This window comes from Spea bombifrons, chromosome 4 (genome assembly GCF_027358695.1).
Source record: "Spea bombifrons isolate aSpeBom1 chromosome 4, aSpeBom1.2.pri, whole genome shotgun sequence".
NCBI classification, from domain to species: Eukaryota; Metazoa; Chordata; class Amphibia; order Anura; family Pelobatidae; genus Spea; species Spea bombifrons.
In genome coordinates, this window is record NC_071090.1 from 34,515,278 (window position 1) to 34,539,078 (window position 23,801).

Genomic DNA, 23,801 nt, shown 5'->3' on the forward strand with positions numbered 1-23,801 from the left:
AGTAGATGGCGGTGTGTGACCGTAATATGCAATAGACCAGACTCGTAGTGTAAGTTGGTAATGGAAAAAATAGCAATATTAGTCTGACAATCGGTCAGCAGAGGGCAGCAACGAAGAGAAGAAAACGATAGAAACATACGACCTGAACCGAAGGAGGGCTTCTGATGTTAACAGGAACGACGGAACCTGCTAGGACTGACAGCTTCCTAACCGCCTGGCAGAAACACCGCCGGATTGCTGAGAGGAACCGCCGCCGGGACCGAAACGCCGCCGGGACTGAAGCGCCGCCGGGACCGAACGCCGCCGGGAACGAAACCGCCGCCGGGAACGAAACCGCCGCCGAGACAAAACCGCCGCCGAGACAAAAACCGCCGCCGAGACAAAAACCGCCGCTGGGAGAAAAACCGCCGCTGGGACAAACCGAAGTGCCGCGATGCACGTGGGAATCACCTTCCGTACAGCGTCCACAACGTCAGACGCTGAAACGTAATTTAGAGCAGGAGAGGCGATGGTTAAGTACCCATAGCCCCTCCCACAACTACAGGCTAATTTACATTAGCCTTAACATTTATCATTAAAATATTTCATTATTATGATATTGCACACAAATGGATGTTTACAGGCAATTGTTTTAGATGTTCCTTAGGAAAACTTTATATTCTTTCCGATCAATGGCCACATTGTACTTTGTTCTGATAAATAAGACAGACCCAGACTTAAGCACCACAATGGAAAATCACTGATCTTTGCTAAATGAGTAGTGGCCTTCAGTATAACATGTATAATAGTTTTGAAGCAGTTAAGAGCAATAATACTATATACTACCGTAACAAAATGATGCAAAGTCAGAACTAGAAACATACATTTGGAATCCAGTGAACAAAATGGTTCATAAAATGAAAAAGATAATTAAAATAGACAAACAGTTATCAGGTTACATTGCATACAGCAGATGCATAGAAAAGCCTGTATCCCACAGCTCTATATGTTAAGAGTATCTAATGAATAAAGTATGTCTTATTTTTTTGTAACCTCACAGGATCTTCACCTTTAGGATATATATATATATTATTACAAAATATACTTTTGTGAAATTAAAATTAAATTAAAATTAAACTTGATATTGTGTTAGTAGAAGTAACTTTACTAGTACAGGTTGTATATTTGATGGTATACATATTGCCATTCATACAACTATATACTGTATATCAGCCTTGATTTCCCATTGCTTGGAGACCATCTTCCAGTAGATGTTCACTAGGGCTTACCCATGATAATACATAGTGTTGCCAAGGAGTTGGAGAATTCAAGTGTTCTGCAAACTCACTCTAGAGAATAGATCGATTGTAAGATTTTCTTTCCTATACAGGTGGAACTTGTTGATGACCTTCTTAATGGTGATGGTGGATTGCCTATCTTAGGTGGCTCAGGTGGCTTACTTGGCTAAGCGAAAGAGTAACATACTTTACTGTAAGTTATTTTGTAATATTTCTATCTGTATTTTTTACATTTTGTAACAATTTCTCTAATTACATAGTAGTTTTAGTACAATAATGTATTACCGTATTGGCTCGAATATAGGCCGCACTTTTTTCCCCCACTTTAAGTTTTTAAAGTGGGGGTGCGGCCTATATTCGGGGTCTAGCGCCCGACGCCCGGGACATGCAGTCCCGGGCGCCGGGCAGGCAGCGGGGTTAAGATACAGATCCCCCGCAGCGGTGCAGGGGACCTGCATCCTTCTCCCCGATACGCTCAGACAGCCTCCCCTGCCAGCACTTCCCACGGGGGGGGGTGCCGGCACGGGAGGTTATCTAAGCGTTTTACCTTTGCCCACCCCCGACTTACCGGAGCAGACTCCCGGGTGTCTTGCGGGGCCGGGGGGAGACATCTACGCAATACGCGCATGCAACTTCCGGTACCGGTACCGGAAGTTGCATACGCGTATTGCGTAGATGTCCCTCGCCGGCCCCGCAAGACACCCGGGAGTCTGCTCCGGTAAGTCGAGGAGGGGGGGCAGAGGAGGACAGCGGCAGCGTATCGCGGGGAGGGAGGACAGCGGCAGCGTATCGCGGGGAGGGAGGACAGTGGCAGCGTATCTCGGGGAGGGAGGACAGTGGCAGCATATCTCGGGGAGGGAGGACAGTGGTAGTATATCTCGGGGAGGGAGGACAGTGGTAGCATATCTCGGGGAGGGAGGACAGTGGTAGTATATCTCGGGGGGGGGACAGAGTGGCAGCATATCTCGGGGGGGAGGACAGTGGCAGCATATCTCGGGGGGGGACAGAGTGGCAGCATGTTTTTTTTGGTGCTTTTTTAAAGAAAAAAAACTTTTTCTTTAAAAAAGCACCAAACTTTTAGGGTGCGGCCTATATACGGGGGCGGCCTATATCCGAGCCAATACGGTATTTTGTTTAAAAAAGCTGATTAAACCATTGTAGTCCATAATTTTACCTAAAACAAACTACTTTCTAAACCTTTTAAACTAAAAATATATCTATAGTTTTGATTCTCAAAAAAATGAGAATTCATTCTCAAAAGCATTTATAGACATTTATTTACACAGCAATTTATTTACACCGCTTTCATGTATGTACATGACTAACATATGGTGATATGCGGAAAGTGATGATACAAAATATAGGCTGAATTAAAGAGAAAAGCAGTGATAGAGGCCTGGGCGATAAAGAAGCAGAGAAGTGCTATCACTGGAAGCTGGATTTATGAAAGGACATGCACAGCGTGAAGCAGAATGTATACAAAATGACAACAAATTTATTGTATGGTCAGAAGGGACCAAAAGAAAGGCTATGCATACAAATACTTGAAGTTTACAGAAAATGTTAACCGATTTAACTTAAATTACAAATAAACATAGTTTGGATTTGGTTGCCATTGCAGTTGTGGTTTTGTGAATCTCATAACTGGGATATAGCCACGACAGTGTGTAGAAAGGATAGAAAGGGAAGGAAAGGAGACAGTGTTACCCAATATATATTAGGTCACATAGTATTCAGGGTGTTACAGGACAAGATTTGGTCGATACAGAAACTAAAAATAAATATTTAATTATTATTTTTATTATAGACAGATCTCCAGTGGCGGAACTGGATAGTATGTTAGTAGAGGAATTTATTAAGCAAGCATTTGATTTAAATATTTGTTAATGTGCCATATGGGGGTTGGAATGTCATTTTTCCTCTATGAGAAAGAAGCAAGTCCTTATAAAATCATTGTTACACCTTATAATTATGGAAGCAATGTCTAAGGAAGCCAGGAGGTCTATTCACTAAAGAAAGAATGAATGCAAGTATACAAAGTGATTTGATTTAGTCTTACTGAAAAAAAGATGTCAGGAAAGACTTAGAAACCATATTATGTATATCTAAGGAGTAAGATGAGAGAGCAAAAACAACTTCAAATATGTAATAATGTTATTAGTACATATTATTCTGTTATAAAGTCCATATTAGTATGAATGCAGGTAATACCATTTTCTTGCTACCATTGACTACTTATGAATCAAGAGTTAATTGTTTTCTATATTGTTAAATGTATTCTTTTTAATGCATTTAAATAGTATGCTTTTAAAGCAAACAGTTTGAAATATAGTGTTTTTATTGTGCATCATAAATTACTAGACTAAGTTTTTTCTTTCTAATAACATTGATCACTGATTTGGATTTCATATTTCTCCCACAGTGTTCCTTTACTTCGATGCACCATGAAGAAAGCTATGGTTGCTGTTTTACGTAATTACCTTATTTCATTTGATATTCTTATAAATCATATTCATAATTATGTTCTCTTATAATTCAAATAAATACATTTCTTGCAAACTGAAATGAACCTCTGTTTTGTTTTTCATTTTATTGCATGTTTTATTAACTTTTTGGTGTTGTTAGGATACTGTGGAATGTTCTTTAGTTTAAATCAATTTGTCTCTGTTGGAAATTAAATACTATGCTGTGCGTTTAAGGCTATGATACTCACACCAAAGTAGAAGGGATGTCAGTTCTTTGCACCCTTATTTGCCACTCAGCCATCAGCACAGCCCTACCAAAAGTCCTCACCCAATAGGCCACCAATTCAAAAGACGTATACGACACGGTGCATAGCTCGGGATCAATACCATCATTGACCAAGAGGCTCCTAAGGAAGATCAAGTGATAAATTAAGTGGAGCTTACCCGCTTCTTTTTTAGGGACAACCCCCAAAGTAGAGATACACAGACATAGACACATCAAACTAACATCCTTAGCCAACTTATTATTAGATGTATGCGCTCTCAATCTCTTTTTTAAGCAGAAAGGTCTTACCTGTAATGGAGGGCCAAGTCTTCTCTTTAGCCAGTGTCCATGGAAGGGCTACAATCATTTCTTGCTCTATTTCAAGAAAGCATGACAGTGTTAAAGACTTTATAGTAATTAAGGTGCCAATATTCTTGAGATATTGTGGTGCCACACACCCTTGGCTATTGTGAGCTACCCTGTGGGACACAGACTAGGATGACCACAGTGGCGATGTTTTCTTCCAAAACAAACAGATATTAAATTACAATATGAACCATTGGGCCCATCTATCCAGTGTGTTGGGTTTCTTAACGCTGAAGCCCTTCTCTTTGACCGACCAGAACAGATATGGAAAGACTGAGCATGGACATAGACAGAAAGGAATAAGGGACAGTGGAAATCCCCTGGTAAAGGGAAGAGAGATGAAGACGGTGCACTCACAGCCAGAAATGATCATGGCATGGCAGAAAATGGCACAGCTACATGAAACCGGCTGGCACTATATAAATAAATGTGCTGACAAGGGGGAAGGCAAAAAGATTAAGAGAAAGAACATTTGGCCAGGGAACTAAAAGCAGAGTGGAAACAAACTGTTGAGGGAGACTTCTCAATTTAATAGAAGAACTGAACGGGACATACAGTACTGAGAGGTGGGAAGTTCATAATAATAACATTAAAATGCTAAATGAGGCGTAGAGAAACTGGTAGATCTGTTTCATATGGGAATAAAATGATATCAATGTGTTATTTACAATGGCAATATTGTTAATTATTATAGGTACCCATGCTGTCCTGGGCCAACACAAGCTCCATACTCACATGGTTTCATTTCTATATGTTAAAATATATATATATATATATATTTGTGTGTGTGTGTGTTTTTTTTCTTGTGGGGTGTCATTGCAATATTCTCCAGAAATTTGGGAGAGGGTTTTATTCATTTAGCAAAAGTCTTTAGATATTCAGAGGTTACCAAAAAAGGTCTTCACCAGAAGTGCACATTATGGTGGCCATCCCTCAGCATATAAAAATAACATTTCATAGGAGGTTACTGGGGTTCCTATTTTTATTTGTAAAGATTGCAAGAAACTGAAACAGACTGATCCACCTGCTATTGGAAACGTTTTTGGTGACACTCAAGCACATTTATCAGATGGAGAGGATGACCCAGTCTACAAACCATACAATGGTTCAGATTGGATACAACATGGCACTTACAGGCATTGGCTCATATGTTTCAAATGTGTACTTTGATTACATTATGTATGCTATAGTGAACAAAACAACAGGTTTCATTATTTAGAATATGTACAATGGATATTAACTCATGGTGATGCAACAGGTTCCTTGCAACAACAACAAAAACCCCTCAACAACAAAAAGTTATAAGCAAAAAAAGTGAATTGCAAAGCAGAGTATAGGGGTACTAGGAGGTATACAATGAGATTGTGTAAAATATTCTAATACATTTTCTAACCTCAATTAAGAAATGGACCATATATAATTATTAGTATAGGCAATAGTCAAAGATATGTAATTATTGGGCATAAATAAATGATAATTAAGATATATTAATATGTTTCAAGGTTTCCTTGACCTTAAATATAGAATGAAGGATTTGCTGAACATGCAGTCTATAGATAGGATAGTAGCTTGCTAATGCATGGTATAGTTGTAACTCTAAAAGGGCATTACAATATACGTACAGCGACCACCTAAAATAGGGTTTAGGCGTGTAAGACCTAAGTGAACATGTTTGAACACCTAATTAGGTGAAGACCAATAGATTGACATCATTTTCAAATTGTATATAAGCTTGGTGTAAGAGAGGCATGGGAGGAGAGGTGTACTTGCCATCCACAGACTCTTCTTGTCCCAACACTCCCTCCCTCCATCCTCAGGAATGCATAGGACAGATGCCATCAACTAAATTCCTTTCGAAGGTTTTGTAAGACTTGTTTCGTATTATTTTTGTTATCATCTTTTTATATTCTTCTTCTATTTTTGTTCGTATTAAATGTTTTACCTTTGTTTGCATCTAAGTGACTTTGCCTATTTTTGACGCACATACATTTATATGTGATCCAATTATTTGAAGTTTGTATTGGCCCTATATATTTTCTTACAGATTGGATGGGCTAGAAGAGTAAGATCCAGACCTTGGAGAAAGGGAAAAGAAAACAAAAGTGAAGAATACAAAAGAGAAAGTAAAAAAGAGAAACACTGAAACTGCAATTTAAAACCAATAAACTATTAAGTATCTCTACATGTAAAGAAGAAACAATTCTCTGAGCGCTAGATGAGTTACAGTGAAAGGAAATGTTCAACTTACCATTGTAGATAAGAATAATGCAGGCTCAGGATCAGGAAAGACTAAGGAACCTCAATATGTATATGTTTGGAGAAAATACTGCAAATCCTTAAAGGCATTTAACCAATCACAGGAGGGATGTTTGTTTCAAAAGAGGAGAAGTGGTTAAACAAGGTCATAATCTGAAACTAGTGAGTCAGAGGCTTAGATGTAATATAAAGAAGTTTTACTCCGAGAGTGGTAGAGAAATGGAATAGCCTCCCAGCAGAAGCGGTAGAGGCTAATAAAGTGAGAGAATGTAAACATGCATGGGATAGGCATAAAAACCAACATGAGGCCCAGGACCAATTGAGGTCTAACGTTATGAAGAGAACGTTTTGGTGAGCTTTTGTGCAGGAAGAATTTGGCTAACCTGTACAATGGAGAGTTCAATAATCTTCAACTTTGCACAAGCTCCTTGACTCTTGTGTTATCTCCTGGAGAAAGCAGACAGTGTTGGCCCTGGCTAACGCTGTTAAAGTAAGGTACTGGGAATGGAAACCCTTCTGAAAACTCTCGCCTTAGTGAATAAACCCCACTATTTGTACTGTAGCACCTGCCTTCTAATGGGCCTAGTATGCACACATCAAGCCAGTTAGCTACAGAGACACAGCACAACAGAAAGGGATTGAACACGACACATTCAAACAATGGAAAGGAGAACTCATGATAAACTAAGGAAAAGACATTAGCATTATTGAAGACAATAGGGTCAGAGAAACCTTGTACCTTCAGTAAGAGCAAAGGTGGAGGCAGGAAAAACACCAAAACAAAAGAATAGGGCCAATGGCAATATAAAACCAGAGACAGGGGAAATACTGTAAAAAGATAAGCCCTAGCCTAAAATAAAACAGAGATGAGAGACATCTACACTACAGACACTAACAATGCCTTTGCCCTGAAACTATCCATTGTTTTTTTACATCAATGTAGTCTTGTAGCTAGCCTTCCTCCCAAACAAACACACTAAATAAACAAAAAAAAGGCGGCTTGCAAGGGCAGAGACTGAGTGGCTTGTGTTTTGGTCTATGTCCAAGAAAAGGTAAAGCATGAAGGAATTGAACCCAGAATCTCAGGAACCAAATCCAACATCTTAAACATTGCACCACAGAGAACAGGAATAAGTGCCAACAGAAACGATCCTTTCTTCGCCCCCCCCATACAGTCATTTACTTGGCCTGACTCTCAAACAAACGCACTATGAAGGCATAGGGAATTGAACGCAGAACCTCTCTGGCTTGTAAGGGCAGAGACAAGATGTCATGTTTTGGTCTACATGGTTACTAAGAATCACTTTTCTTCTCAAAAAAAAAAAAAAAAGTTAACGGATGTAGGTAAATATGAACGTGTAGGGAATTAAACTCGGAATCTCAAGAAACCACATCCATACCCTTAACCACTACACCACAGAGAACACACATAATGGCTGTGAAAAACAATCCCCCATAGAGTCGTTTACCTAGCCTGACTCCCAAACAAACACTAAATAAACTAAAAAACAGTGGCTTGTAAGGGCAGAGACAAGATGTCTCATGTTCAGGTCTACGTGGTTACTAAGAATCGCTTTTATTCTCAAAAACAGCCAAACAGATCTAGGTAAAGATTGAAACACAAGGAATTGAACTCAGAACGTCAAGAAACCAAGCCCAAGCCCTTAACCACTACACCACAGAGAAGAGGTGTAATTGTTTGTAAAAACAATCCCCTATATGGTCCTTTAGCCGACGTAACTCCCAAGGAAGGGCAAAGACAAGATGGCTTATGTTTTTGTCAACGTGGTTGCTCAGAATCGCTTTTTCTCCCTTACCAAATGCAAAAAAGCACACAAAAAAATAAAACATCCAAAAAAAAAGATGAAATTTAAGCCTCAGGGAACACCTAAACAGTTACGCTAAAGAGACTATCCATTACACCCAAAGAATATCTTGAATCTCTAGCTTGGAGTCATGGTTAAGTTGTTGGACTTCCACCCAATTGCTCGCAAGTTCAAATCCGGCTACTGTCAGATTTTCCCACGGGAGTTATGTTGGGTGTTAACTCTCTGTTTGGTGCCCATAAAACCAATAAAGAAAAATTAGTTGCTCGTAAAAAATAATAAAGTGGCATGCAATATGGTACTGTGTTGGTTTCACCACTGTTTGAGTGGTCAGGTGACAACACCAACCAATCAGGAGGCTAGGGCTCAGGGCCAGCTGCTGATTGGCTGAGCCTAATCAGCAGACTCCAGCAACCAGTCAGCAGCCGGCCCTGCCTCACCTCTCTCTGATAGGTCAGCACTGGTCAGGTGATACCACCCACCAATCAGGAGGCTAGGGCTCAGGGACAGCTAATGATTGGCTGAGCCTAGTCAGCTGACACCAGCAACCAATCAGCAGCCGGCCCTGGCTCACCTCTCTCTGATTGGCCGGCCCTGGCTCACCTATCTCTGATTGGTCAGCCCTGGTCAGGCGACACCACCTGCCAATCAGGAGGCTAGGGCTCAGTGCCAGCTGCTGATTGGCTGAGTCTAGTCAGCGGACCCCAGCAACCAATCAGCAGCCGGCCCAGGTTCACCTCTCTGATTGGTCAGCCCTTGTTAGGTGTCACCACCCACCAATCAGGAGGCTAGGGCTCAGGGTCAGCTTCTGATTGGCTGAGCCCTGGACTCCAGCCACCAATCAGCAGCCAGAAGGCTTCACCAAGCTGGTTCACTAATCAAATCAGCATTTTCTATAGCCTCCCTTTAAAGGTGCAAGTGCAAGTGACAACTACAAAGCAAAGGAATATATTAAAAAAAAAATATACACACTTAAATAATAGACTTGCGCATTCGTCTTCGGGCGAACATGAAAACGAGCACGAAGAGGCCATTTTTTTGTTCGTTCCGAAGACACGCCGAAGAGAATACAGTGCCGGCAAAACGTAGGAGAAGACGAAGACTCACAACCACGAAGAATCGGGGTGATCGTCTTCGTTTTTGTCGCGCAGCCGCCAAAATTTCAAACAGGAGTGAGCTGATCTCGTCTGTCCAATCAGCTCACTCTTGTGACGTCACGCTAAGGGTCTCGTCCAATGCCTGTGCTGCTGTTTTTTGAATTCTGAAGGCGCCTTTATAAGACCAGAGCTTGCCTGAGAGATCCATTAATTTTTCGCTGTGACTGCTTTGGCAACACTGCTGTGCTGCATCCGAGCGTTACAGAGAGAGATTGTTCTGTTCTGTGTGAGACTGGTAAGCCTTTCTCACAGTGTACTTCATCCTCACTTCAGTGCTACTTAATATAATTAATAATAATAATTTGATTAATTTAATTTTTTTTAAATTTAATTTGTCATCAACTGTACTGTAAGTGCTGTTGAGTTGACAGTGCACCCAGTGCCTCAGTGGCACTGGGGTGCCCTTGCCCTGGGCTGGCACTAGTGCCTATTGCCTGTCCTGCTTAAATAAATTAAATAGAATTTATAAATAATAATTTAATAGAATCTATAATTTAATAGTTCATTATTATATATATATATATTTGTCAGTCATATATATATATATATATATATATATATATATATATATACTATAGTATACTAGTGTAGAGTGTACTGTAGACATTCATCTACTAGTGTCTAATTTAAAATCAGTAATATTAATTAATATAATTAATAATTGAATTCATTATAAAATTATATATATATATATTTGTCAGTTATAGTTAGTAATAGTATACTAGTGTAGAGTGTACTGTAGACATTCAAGACATCTACTAGTGTCTAATCTAAAATCAGTAATATCAATAATTCTATAATTCTTTCTTGTCTTAATAGTTAATTAAATTAGCTATAAATAAAAGTAATAATATTAATTAATTACTACTAGCGTATAGTTCAGCTAATCTTATTAGTACTGGTGCTGCAGCTCTATAGTTTGTGCTTTGTTTTAGCAACAGTAAGAGACCAAGTCAATTTTTCTTCATTAATCTTTCATTTTATTTCATTTGTTTTGCTCACCTCAGTCCATCAGTGAAGTGAACTTGTTGGGCTAGTGAGTGCAGCCGCATAAGTGCTGTGTTTTTTTTTTGATCAGCAAGCAGTGACGTTAACTGTTTTGCAAAGATGTTCTCATTTATTTTACATTTTATTTCAATTTTATTAAAAGTACCCTTAGTGTTTTGCTCACCTCAGTCCATCAGTGAAGTGAACTTGTTGGGCTAGTGAGTGCAGCAAGCAGTGAAGCTAACTGTTTTGCTGTGACATTTTATTTTATTTCTAATTCTTTTCAAGAAAAATTGACTGTGACGAGCTGTACTAAGCAAAGCTTCAAGCTACTAGCTGTAGTACTAAAATAATTCTAATCTTCTTTAATCTTAATCTATAATATATTATAAATAATATATAACAATATAAATTCTAATTCATAATCTATAATATAAGTAATTCTAATTCTAAATTCTAATTCATAATCTATATTCTTCTATCTATAATACATAATATATAAGTAAATTAGTTCTAAACTATTAATATTATATAACTTAATATTAATTAATAAATCATATACTGAATCTGATTTAACCTCACTTTAGCTTAGTGGGTTTGAGAGCGTCTGCCTAGAGGTAGACTTATAGTAAGGAAATATAGCTTTAGGCTAGCATAGTAGTAGGCTAAGCTCTTAGGCCCGTGTAAATTCAAATTAAAAATAAAATACTGCTAGTTATTAAATAGTTAATCTTGTGTTAATAATTTAAATAACTTTAGCACTTTGGCAGATTGCACACAGCACAGTGCAGTAGTGCATAGTTTTACTTTTTAAGCAGTAGCACTGAAGAGAACTTCCTCTAATTTGTCTTTAATTCGTTTTTCCTTTTTTTTATTTTTATTTTTATTTTATTTTTTATAGTTTTTAAACACTACACTACACTACACACACAACACAAAATTTGAAATGGATCCTCCTTTTGGGACTAAGGAGGGACAAGCTCCATCTACCACCACCACCAGCAGCACCACCACCACCAGTTCTAAGATGCAGCCTTTGCGTCAGTCTAGTCGGCCAAGTAGGCCAAGCTCTCGCTTATCATTTGGGGAAGCATTGCTTGAAGGATCATCAAGTAAAGGAAAGGCACCAAAAGCAGGCAGTAGTAGTGCGGCTAGGCCCACAAGCTCTATGGTTTTTTACGGAAAGCCTAAAGCACTAGAAGCACGTTCAAAGTTAAAGGGTAGCACAAGTAGTACCAGCCCAGTGACTAAAAAGAAGTGCCTTTTGCCCCAAGCAGCATCTTCCCCATCCACAAGCAGCATGCAAGGTACCAAGCAGAGCCAAATTAGCAGCAAGACTCAGAGGGGTCCCAAACCAAAGCGATCTCATTCCTTTGTCGGGAAAACAACCACCACCACCACCCCCACCTCTACCGCCTCTACCGCCACTAGTGCTGCGCCTACTGTTCCCACTGGTACCGCCACGCCATGTCCTCCTAGTACCTCTAGTAAGCCACCAAGTCCTTACAAAATTTTTGTAAAGACAGTTAGAGAGAGGGCTACACATAGTGGAACTCCACCTAGCGAGGTAGCAGAGGAGCCTGAGACTGAGAGGCCAAGTGCAGAGTCTATTCTTCCTGCTCGCACTACTACTAGTCACGAGTCTCACGACGATATCAGTCTTAGCTCCAGCCTAGCAGGAATTCCATTCGATCTGGCTAATGAAGAGCTAGACTATGAGCCAGAGGAAGTAGAGGAGATGAGTGGTCAGGAATCAGATTCCTCAGGGAGCAGTGTCCAAATGACTAGTGCACAATTTTCCCCTGAGCCTCCACCTTCTCCGCTATGATCATCACCATCACCACCACCACCAGCAGCAGCAGCAAAACCTAGCAATTCTAAAGCAATTAGCAGTCCCACTATGGCCAGTACTGTTACCACCAGTCCCACCACCACTAGTTCTGCCTCTGTTCATCCACCCCGAGCAGTAGGAGCAGCACCCAAGGCACACTCCAAGGCTATGCGCGCCCCAATTCGGGAGCACTTTGAAAATGCTGAATAAGCAGAGGGAAAGTGTCTGGCCATTTTACCAGTGCTAGCATGAAGCATCACCTCAGCACTCAACACAACGCTGTGCTATTGGGGAAAGATGCAGAAGTAAAACTTAGTGCAGGCAGCATAGCTGGTGGCCGTGGAAAACCCCCAACAGCTTCTTCTTCTGAGCCAATAGCAGCAGCAGCAGCAGCTAGTGCTGGCAGCCAGAGACCAAGGCAGGTTGGAGCACTGCATGTCCAGCCCACCCTGGAACAATTTGTGGCATTCCAATCCAAAAGGTCAATGCCCAAACAGCAGGCCAATAAAGTAACGCGACTGATTGGTCAGTTCATTGCTGTTGGAGGGGCATCCTTCTCTATGATCGAAGGGGAGCCTTTCAAACAATTGATGGCGGCTGTGGCTCCACAATATAAAGTTCCGTCACGTTCCACTTTCAGCAGGAACATTGTCCCCTCATTGTATCGGTCCTGTGTTGCAGCAGTGAAAGAGGAGCTTTCCAAGGCTGCTGGTCAGTCTGTTCATTTCACTACAGATTTGTGGAGTGCACCTAGTGGCCAGCATGCCTTTCTTTCTTTGACAGAACACTGGTGGCAGCCCGGTGTGTCTAAGGAAGCTGCTGCAGCAGGCTACCGATCTTTCCTTCTCCATGCAGAAGTGATGGATGAAAAGCACACTTCCCAAAATATTCTGCATGCAATGAGGAAAATGTTTAGCCTTTGGGCGGGAGCAGAGGCGGGCACCAATGCTGAAGTTGGTTTTGTGGTAACTGACGGAGGTGCCAATATGGTGAAAGCGCTGCGAGATGGTCATTTTGTTGGTGTGCGCTGTGCAGCCCACATCATCCATCTTGTAGTGAAGGCAGCAATGTCAGAAGGAACTAATGTGGCAGCAGTAGTTCTGTCCCGCTGCAGAAAGATCGCCGGGCACTTTCACCATAGTGTTAAGGCTAGCCAACTTTTGAGGGAAGAGCAAGAGAGGTCAGGTCTTCCTGTACACTGCCTACATCAGGATGTCAGTACACGGTGGAACTCCACGTTAGACATGCTGGAGAGGATTTTGGAGCAGCAGAGGGCAATCCATAATCTTGGGATTACCTCTCCATTGAATAGGGAGGATTGATCAGTGATCGCCCAGCTAGTAGCAGTCCTTAAACCATTCAGGGATGCCACAGAAAATTTAAACTCAAACACTGCCAGTCTGGCCCAGGTAATCCCAGTGTTCTCCCATCTAGGCAGCAAGATGGTTGTGTTCCTTGGAAACCGTGAGGCTGTTCAAGGTGGCACTCTACATCCTGACATAGCAGCCATAGTCAGGAAGCTGAAGGATCTGCTAAAAGTACACCTTCGCAAACGAATGGAAGAGAGTCCTGAAATGATGCTAGCGTGCCTTTGCGATACAAGAATTAAGGGAAAGCTAGCTTTGAAATTTAATGTTCTCAGTAGCTACCGGGAGCAATTGGTCAACAAGGTGCGTGACTGGCAGCGTAAAATGGGAATGCTGTCCGAGGATGGAGAGGTTCAGGAGGAGGAAGAGATGATGTGGTCTGCTACTCCTAGCAGCAGCATCAGCAACAGTGCCACAAGCAGCACAACACAGCTGAGTGGAGCAGATGCGTTTTGGGAAGAGGCACTTGGGAGTATAGTTGGACCATCTGACAGAGCTAGCAGCAGAAAGGAGAGTAGTGCTGCTGAAATGGTCAAACTTTACCTCTGTGAAGTTCCTTCTGCGCCTAATGTTGATCCTCTTAGCTACTGGGATGAAAAGAAGAGTGTGTGGCCTGCACTCTCATGGGTTGCGCAGCAGCTACTATCATGTCCGCCAACCACTGTTCAAAGTGAGCGCGTGTTTTCTATGACTGGAAACATACTGAGTCCACAGCGCTCACGCATGGCACCTCATCTGATGGAGCAGATTGCCTTTCTTAAATTCAATCTGTCCAAGTTGGGTTACCCAGCTCTTAGCTTGGAAAGTTAATTTTTTTTCTCTGTAATGTTTAAGGTAGTTTCTCCCCCTGGTTGCACGTGTTTGTGGTGTGGCAACGTCTGCTACCTCCGCCGGTGTAGCCAATTTACGCTAGGGCCTAGTGTCTGAGTTTTGGAAGTCCGCTCCCAAACGCCATGGACTGACAGACTTTCATGCTTTGCCCTGGGGTGAAACAGGTGAGCGGGTCGTCAATTGCCCACTCATTCACCTTTTTCCTTTTCCAACGCTGCTGCTGGTGGTGGTGCCAGCATCTTTTGCCAGTTCGCTTTCTGGCTGAAATCATGCCTCAAATGTCCCTAATGGAGAGGGTAGTTTCTCCCCCTGGTTGCACTTGCTGCGGTGTGGCAATGCCTGCTACCTCCGCCGGTGTAGCCAATTTACGCTAGGGCCTAGTGTCTGATTTCTGGAAGTCCGCTCCCAAACGCCAAGGACTGACAGTCTTCGGATGCTTTGCCCTGGGGTGAAACAGGTGAGCGGGTTGTCAATTGCCCACTCATTCACCTTTTTCTGTTTCCAACGCTGCTGCTGGTGGTGGTGCCAGTATCTTTTGCCAGTTCGCTTCCTGGCTGAAATCATGCCTCAAATGTCCCTAATGGAGAGGGTAGTTTCTCCCCCTGGTTGCACTTGCTGCGGTGTGGCAATGCCTGCTACCTCCGCCGGTGCAGCCAATTTACGCTAGGGCCTAGTGTCTGAGTTCTGGAAGTCTGCTCCCAAACGCCAAGGACTGACAGTCTTTGGATGTTTTGCCCTGGGGTGAAACAGGTGAGCGGGTCGCCGATTGCCCACTCATTCGCCTTTTCCAATGCTGCTGCTGCTGGTGGTGGTGGTGCCAGCGTCTCTTCTCTGCCAGTTCGCTGCCTGGCTAGTGTCATGCCTTAAATGTCCCTAATGGAGAGGGTAGTTTCTCCCCCCTGGTTGCACTTGCTGCGGTGTGGCAACGCCTGCTACCTCCGCCAATGTAGCCAGCTTACGCTAGGGCCTTGTGTCTGAGTTCTGGAAGTCTGCTGCCAAACGTCTATGACTGACAGTGTTTGGATGCTTTGCCCTGGGGTGAAACAGGTGAGCGGATCGTCAATTGCCCACTCATTCGCCTTTCCCAATGCTGCTGCTGCTGCTGCTGGTGGTGGTGCCAGCGTCTCTTCTCTGTCAGTTCGCTTCCTGGGTAGTGTAATGCCTGAAATGTCCCTAATGGAGAGGGTAGTTTCTCCCCCCTGGTTGCACTTGCTGCGGTGTGGCAACGAATAAACAAAGAAAATATGGGGCGCAGATATATATAAGGGAGAAAAAACACCTAAAGTGAATATAATAGTGTCTTTAATAATAAATATAAATATACATTGATATAAAAGTATCTTTAATATAAATTAAACTAAAAAAATAAGTAGGGTAAAAAGAGTCAATTTGACCAGCAAAAAAGAACTTACATTAAGTCCATGCACCCAAAGTGCATCAGTGCGTGAATGTAAACAAACCACTGATTATGGAATGAAAATAAAGTTCAAATGAGTCCTTCCAAACGCGTTTCGCCGACTTGGCTTCTTCAGTAGAAGTGTTCTCAATTCGGTAAGTAATTTCCTTCTGTTTCTGTGATGTTTTTATAAATATTTCCGTATAAGTGTCGTCCCACGTCATCCCTCTCTCGTCCAATAGTTTCGTTGCGTGCTGTGTACGTCATCGCGTCTTGTTGCGTGTAACTGTATTATCATATACTGTCCGTTTTTTCTTTCTTTAAAGGCGGTCGTATTCCGTGTGTGTCTGGATTTCCGTGTATGTCATCACGTTCTGCTGCGTGTTGTGTGCGTCATCGCGCACCACTTGTCCCCCTTCTTCAATGACTATCGCGTCTCTTGTGTCTTTAAACCTCGAGATCAACCAGAACGTTCAGCCTCCATTTGGCGAGATCGTGCCACGATTCTCCCAATACATGGGAATGAAAGAATACAAATGATTAAAATTAGTCTAACAGGTAAGTGAGCTTGTGATTGACCGCTATATCTGAAAAAAGTTGGACGGGAGGAAGACTTGGAAAATACAGAAGAAGGCAGATACCCCGAGTGTGTTACAACCCTTTCTAAAATGTCTATGTGAATATTAAATCATTTTTATTATGGAAACTACGTGTGTAATATTTATGACTATTATTGAAAAGGTGAAATTAAATGTACTTAGATGTGATTGATTTAATTTATTCATGTGAGAATATCATAAAGTGTAATATATTAATTTATTTAAATTATTACTGTGACGTGTGTCTGTGTTTTGATACGTGATATGTGAATAAAGTGAGGAAGAAAATAAAATGAAATAAAATAACATAAAGTGTCTGGATTTTTTTCGGTGTGTTTATATCAATGAAATGTGTTCCATCTTTTACTATAGAGATTAAATAAACCAAATAATTATCAATAAAAGGTTATATGTTAAATATCATGGAAAAATAATAAGATAAAAAATAGAACATATTTTTAGGATAATGAAGATACTAAAAGGAGTGAAAATAGAGGAAATATCATATGAATGTAGAGATCAAGGTGATAGGGATCTAGTTCTATTATTATTAAAAAAAAATTAAAAATAATATTTAGGAAATGATTATTAGTTTACTTGTGTAAAATCGATAAAGGAAGTGATTCTATCTATATAATATGTTACAAATCTATATGTAAAAGGTACTGCAATATTAAAATAAAATATTGTAATTTATTACAGTATATTATAAATCTATATATAAAAATGCTAAGATATAATATTAAAATAAAATAAAATATTATAATTTATCACGATATATGTTAGATGTATATGGGAGATATTAATATAAGATATTATAATATATAATGTATATATTTTAAATATAATAATTTATGGATAAATCAGTAAATATGAACCCAATATAAAATATAATATGTTATACACCTATATGAATATAATAATATAATGGGTAGAGAGAAACATATTATAAAGTAGATATAAAGGAAAAGAAAAAACAATTTTAAAAAGTGAGATATAGATCTATTAAAATGTATTATATAGAGTGTAAAAATAAATAAAAGATAAAGGATAGAGTGGAGCTATGATGCAGTAGTCAATAAATTAATCCATGAATGCTAAAATATCAAGTTCCATATTAAGTCCCCCTTTTTTGTGTGTCTGGAACTTATAGATCCATTCGGTCTCTCGTTTGGCCAATATTTCTTTGATGTTTCCTCCCCGCCAATGTGGGGTGACAATATCTATCCCTAAAATTTTAAAATTCTCAAAAGAGAAATCTTTACAGTTGTTTGCGTGTCTAGGCACGCTATGTTTAGGGTTGTTATTCCTAATACCTCCTATATGTTCAAGGGCCCTAATTTTTAATTTTCTAGAGGTTCACCCTATGTACTGAGCTCCACATTGACATTCCAACATGTAAATCACATTGGTGGTGTTACAATTGATAAAATGTTTGATTTTATACTCTTTCCCCATATTTGTGCACTTAAAAGTCAAACTCTTTTTCTCTTGTGGGCTACATGTTCTACACAATTTACATCTCCCGCATTTGTGATACCCGGGAGTTTTTATGGAAAGGAAATTTAAGTTTTTCTTATCCGTCTCTGGTAATGCACTGGGTGCCAATAATAACTTTAAGTTTTCTGTTTTTTTATATATAATATTTGGGTTTTCGGGTAAGCAATCTTTCAGGATATTATCCTCTCTCAAAATGGGCCAGCACTTCTTAATGGCTCTCTTAATTTCGAATGCTTTATCATTGTACCTAGTGCAGAAAGAAAACTCAAAATTCTTCTTAGGATGCTGTTGGTTTTTGAAAAATTTGTCTCTCTTTTTTCCTTTGATGAGTTTAAAACTATCTTGTAGTAGATCTTGTGGGTAGTTTTTACCTTCAAATTTTGATATTAATTTTTGACTTTGGGCTATAAATTCCTTGTCCTCCGTGTAATTCCTGCGAATGCGACCAATCTGTCCTCTTGGGATGTTACGTAACCAGTTCGGATGATGGCAGCTGGTGTAATTAATATAGCTGTTCCTGTCAGTTGGCTTAAAATATGTTTTTGTATGAATCTCCTCTCCTTTGATATACAGGGTGAGGTCTAAGAAGTTGATTTCTTCTTTATGTATGCACGAGGTAAATTGTAAATTGTAGTTGTTGTGGTTTACATAGGTAATGAAGGAATTTAGCTGTTCTAAAGGACCATTCCAAATTATAAGGATATCGTCGATGTATCTACGCCAGAGGACCAGATTCGCAAAAAAAGGGTTTTGAGACCAAATATGTTTTTGTTCCCAGTCCGCCACATATAAATTGGCGTAACTGGGTGCGAATCTGGTCCCCATGGCGGTACCGCATAGTTGTAGGAAAAAATTAGATTGAAACCAAAAGTAATTATGAGTGAGAATGAATTGAATACATTTTAAGATGAATTCTCGTTGTAGAGGGTCCATTTTCTCGTCTTTTTTTAGTACTTTTTCAATAGTCTGTACTCCTTTTTCGTGAGGAATAACTGTATACAGAGATGAGACATCTATTGTGGCCCATATGTAATTTGATGACCATTTTATCTCCTTCAGTATTTCCAATATATGTTTAGTATCCCGCATATAGGATGGAAAAAGGGTAACATATTTCTTAAGGAAAAAATCAACATATTGTGACGTATTACTTGTTAGAGAGTTGATCCCACTAATTATAGGTCTTCCTGGAGGGGTAGTTATATTCTTGTGAATTTTAGGTAGAAAGTAGATAATAGCCACTTTTGGAAATTCAATATTCAGAAAACTGAATTCTTGACTGTTCAAAAACTCCATTATCTTTTCCTTCTGTTAAAAGTTCTTTGAACTCCTTTTGGAAAGGCTTAGTGGGATCTATTTTTAATTTTTTTCTACGTGATCTCGTCAAATTCATGAAGTAGCATATCCGTGAAGACTTGTAAGTGTTCACTTTTTTCTTGATGCGGGAAAAAATGAGATTTAGGTTTAAAAGGTGTATGTTTGATAGTATCTATATGTACTAATTCATTTCTTTCCATACTTAATTCTTTTTTCATGAAGAACCTTTTAATGGTTAGCTTTCGTAAAAATTTCTGTGTATCCATAAAAAGTTCAAAGCCACTAGGGCCTTTATTTGGGGCAAATTTTAGCCCTTTTGAAAGTAACTTAAATTCTATGGGATTGAGAGTAATCTTAGAAATGTTGATAATGTCGTCATTGGATTCTATATTGAATTTTGTTCCCTTTCCTCTATGTCCTCTACATCTCTGAGGATTTTCTTTCTTTTTATGGGGGACTGAGAGAATGACTGGAATCTGCTTTGATTTTCTCTCGTTGGGAGGTTCCATTTCCATTCTTTTCCCGGATCCTCTTTTTGGTATCGCTCCCTCTCTAAAAAAGAACGTCTGGGATCTTGTGTATTGTTCTGTTCTATATAATGATCCTGATTTCTTTCTCCCATAGGAGCTCTATTTACTTGATTTCTTTCTTTGTTAAATTTATTTTGTGATCTAAAATCTCTCTTGTGATAATCATTAGGTTTATCTTGTGGAGTATACATCTCCTTTGATTTGTTAAAATGATTATTTCTAAAATTTCGGGAATAACTTCCTTTATCTCTTGTTTCTGAGTTAAAATTATTTCTAAACTTTTGTGTGTTATGGTTTTTAATGGGGATTCTATTAGTCCCTTTTTGATAATCCTCCTGATCTCTTTTTATTTTTTTCTTTTTATTCTCTATAATCGACTCCTTTATTTTCTGTATTTTTGTTTTTAAAGTGTCATTTCTATTTTTTATCTCAGAGGTATCTACATTTTGATGGATATTATCCTCAATTTGTCTAATCTCAGACTCAATTTTCTTTAAATTATCTTGTTGAACTTCCACTAATAAAATCATCAAATCTGTGGAACATCTAACCAAAATGTTATTCCATTTTTCCATAAATGATGTATCATTCTGTCCGAACGCTGGATATTTATTGATTCTCAAACTTCTAAGTATCAGTTTGTTCTTGATATAGTGTTCTAAAAAAGTGATCTCCCACCATTTTCTAAGTTCTTTTTCTGCTAGTCTCTCTAGCTGTATGAACATATTAGTGGGGGAATTTATTTACCCACATAAATGTTATTTATGTGGGTAGCTGCATTTTTATTTGGGAAATAACACATTTATTTATCATTTTAATACTTTCACGTGATTTTAGGTTTTTGTTTTTCTTGCGGTGTGGCAACGCCTGCTACCTCCGCCAATGTAGCCAGCTTACGCTAGGGCCTTGTGTCAGAGTTCTGGAAGTCTGCTGCCAAACGTCTATGACTGACAGTGTTTGGATGCTTTGCCCTGGGGTGAAACAGGTGAGCGGGTCGTCAATTGGCCACTCATTCGCCTTTTCCAATGCTGCTGCTGCTGCTGCTGCTGGTGGTGGTGCCAGCGTCTCTTCTCTGCCAGTTTGCTTCCTGGCTAGTGTCATGCCTTAAATGTCCCTAATGGAGAGGGTAGTTTCTCCCCCCTGGTTGCACTTGCTGCGGTGTGGCAACGCCTGCTACCTCTGCCAATGTAGCCAGCTTACGCTAGGGCCTTGTGTCTGAGTTCTGGAAGTCCGCTCCCAAACGCCAAGGACTGACAGTGTTTGGATGCTTTGCTCTGGGGTGGAACAGGTGAGCGGGTCGTTAATTGCCCACTCATTCGCCTTTCCCAATTCTGCTGCTGCTGCTGGTGGTGGTGCCAGCGTCTCTTCTCTGCCAGTTCGCTTCCTGGCTAGTGTCATGCCTCAAATGTCCCTAATGGAGAGGGTAGTTTCTCCCCCCTGGTTGCACTTGCTGCGGTGTGGCAACGCCTGCTACCTCCGCCAGTGTAGCCAGCTTACGCTAGGGCCTTGTGTCTGAGCTCTGGAAGTCCTCTCCCAAACGCCAAGGACTGACAGTGTTTGGGTGCTTTGCCCTGGGGTGAAACAGGTGAGCGGGTCGCCAATTGCCCACTCATTCGCCTTTCCCAATTCTGCTGCTGCTGGTGGTGGTGCCAGCATCTCTTCTCTGCCAGTTCGCTTCCTGGCTAGTGTCATGCCTCAAATGTCCCTAATGGTAAGGGCAGTTTCTCCCCCCTGGTTGCACTTGCTGCGGTGTGGCAACGCCTGCTACCTCCGCCGGTGTAGCCAGCTTACGCTAGGGCCTTGTGTCTGAGCTCTGGAAGTCAGCTCCCAAACGTCAAGGACTGACAGTGTTTGGATGCTTTGCTCTGGGGTGGAACAGGTGAGCGAGTCGTCAATTGCCCACTCATTTGCCTTTCCCAATTCTGCTGCTGCTGCTGCTGCCAGTGTCTCTTCAATGCCAGTTCGCTTCTTGGCTAGTGTCATGCCTCAAATGTCCCTAATGGTAAGGGCAGTTTCTCCCCCTGGCTGCATCTGTCTGTGGTGTGGCAACGCCTGCTACCTCCGCCGGAGTGGCCAGCTTACGCTAGGGCCTAGTGTCTGAGCTCTGGAAGTCTGCTGCCAAACGTCTAAGACTGACAGTGTTTGGGTGCTTTGCCCTGGGGTGAAACAGGTGAGTGGGTCGCCAATTGCCCACTCATTCGCCTTTCCCATTTTTCAATGCTGCTGCTAGTGGTGGTGGTGCCAGCATCTCTTCTCTGCGAGTTTGCTTCCTGGCTAGAGTCATGCCCAAAATGTCCCTAATGGTAAGGGCAGTTTCTCCCCCCTGGCTGCGTCTGTTTGCGGTGTGGCAACGCCTGCTACCTCCGCCGGAGTGGCCAGCTTACGCTAGGGCCTTGTGTCTGAGCTCTGGAAGTCCGCTGCCAAACGTCTAGGACTGACAGTGTTTGGATGCTTTGCTCTGGGGTGAAACAGGTGAGTGGGTCGCCAATTGCCCACTCATTCGCCTTTTCCATTTCCTTTTCCATTTCCATTTCATTATTTTCCTTCTGATACACAACCAACTGTGATGGTAGCCGTCTGAGACTTGTGGGCATACAAGGATTATTGTGTGTTTTTTATTTTCAAACTGATGTTCCTTTGTATAATCCCTTTATGTTTATTGGTGCTGCTTCCTGTCTGTACTGCCATTATCTGGAGCTGATGTTATTAACCCTTTGTTGTGGTGTGAACTATTGTATACCAGGATGTATTTCATGTGTTTAAAAGTTCCTGCCCTGTATAATCCCGTTATGTTTATTGGTGCTGCTTCCTGTCTGCAATACCATTATCTTGAGGTGATGGTATTGATCCTTTGTTGTGGTGTGAACTATTGTATTGTATTAATGAAATGCCTGAGTTAATCTCCTTATGTTAACTTTCCTTTTATATACAAAGTACTTTGTTTGTAGTGTTTTACCCACCCCATGTTTTCCTATATAACCTTGTATACCTTGCAATAAACAGAGAAGTCTTCCCCAAGAGTTTGGTGTGCGTCCATTTCTTGGGAGGTTTGCGGCAGAGTCTTCGGATCTGTCAGCATTGAGCTTAACACTTGGCAGCCTCTGTAAGGGCTGCACTTGGAGGCAGAGGGATCAATACATGCCTTCCTATCCAGTGGCTAAAGGACTCGATGCCTACCCCAGCTCAGGTCAAACCTGCTACCGTCTACTGACCCTTCAGCCTCGCTCCAAAAGTTTCCCCTACTGAGACCAGCATCCTGGGGGAGATACAGTCACCGACTTGACCCCGGTCTCAGCAACGCTCCTTTCTGGACGATACATCCTGGGGGAGAGGCTGCTCCAGGTATCCGTATCGTCACACCAACCAACCAAACATAACACACACAATAACACAAATAACAAAGTGACATAACACATAACACACATAACACATATAACACAGTGACAACACACATAACACACATAACACATACACGTACAATGCACAAATCACAAGGACCTTTCCTCTTGTTATTTGTCCTGGCCTTCACTTCTACACTCACTAGCATTAACGCTATAACTCACACTTCATACTATAACATTTTTCCATCCACATACCTGCCAACAGACCCAACTTTTTCAGGGACAGTCCTGCTTTTTTCCAGTCCTGTCCCATCTAATTTAGCTAAACTAGGTATGCAAATACACGTTGGTAGTTATAGCTCGGTAGGTAGCACTAGTATAAACATTAAATAAATATAATAAAGTACTAAATAATAAATCTAACTTTAAAATACATTTAAATAAACCCCTAATTTTTTTTTAAAACCCATTAAAATTAAATTATTATTTA

General features: G+C 40.8%; 1 long non-coding RNA gene across 2 annotated transcripts in view; it reads right to left on the reverse strand.

The window, feature by feature from the left end:
* The window catches only part of LOC128490164 (uncharacterized), a 328,195-nt gene that overhangs the window by 175,523 nt on the left and 128,871 nt on the right, over nucleotides 1–23,801 (reverse strand). The window lies entirely within an intron of this gene.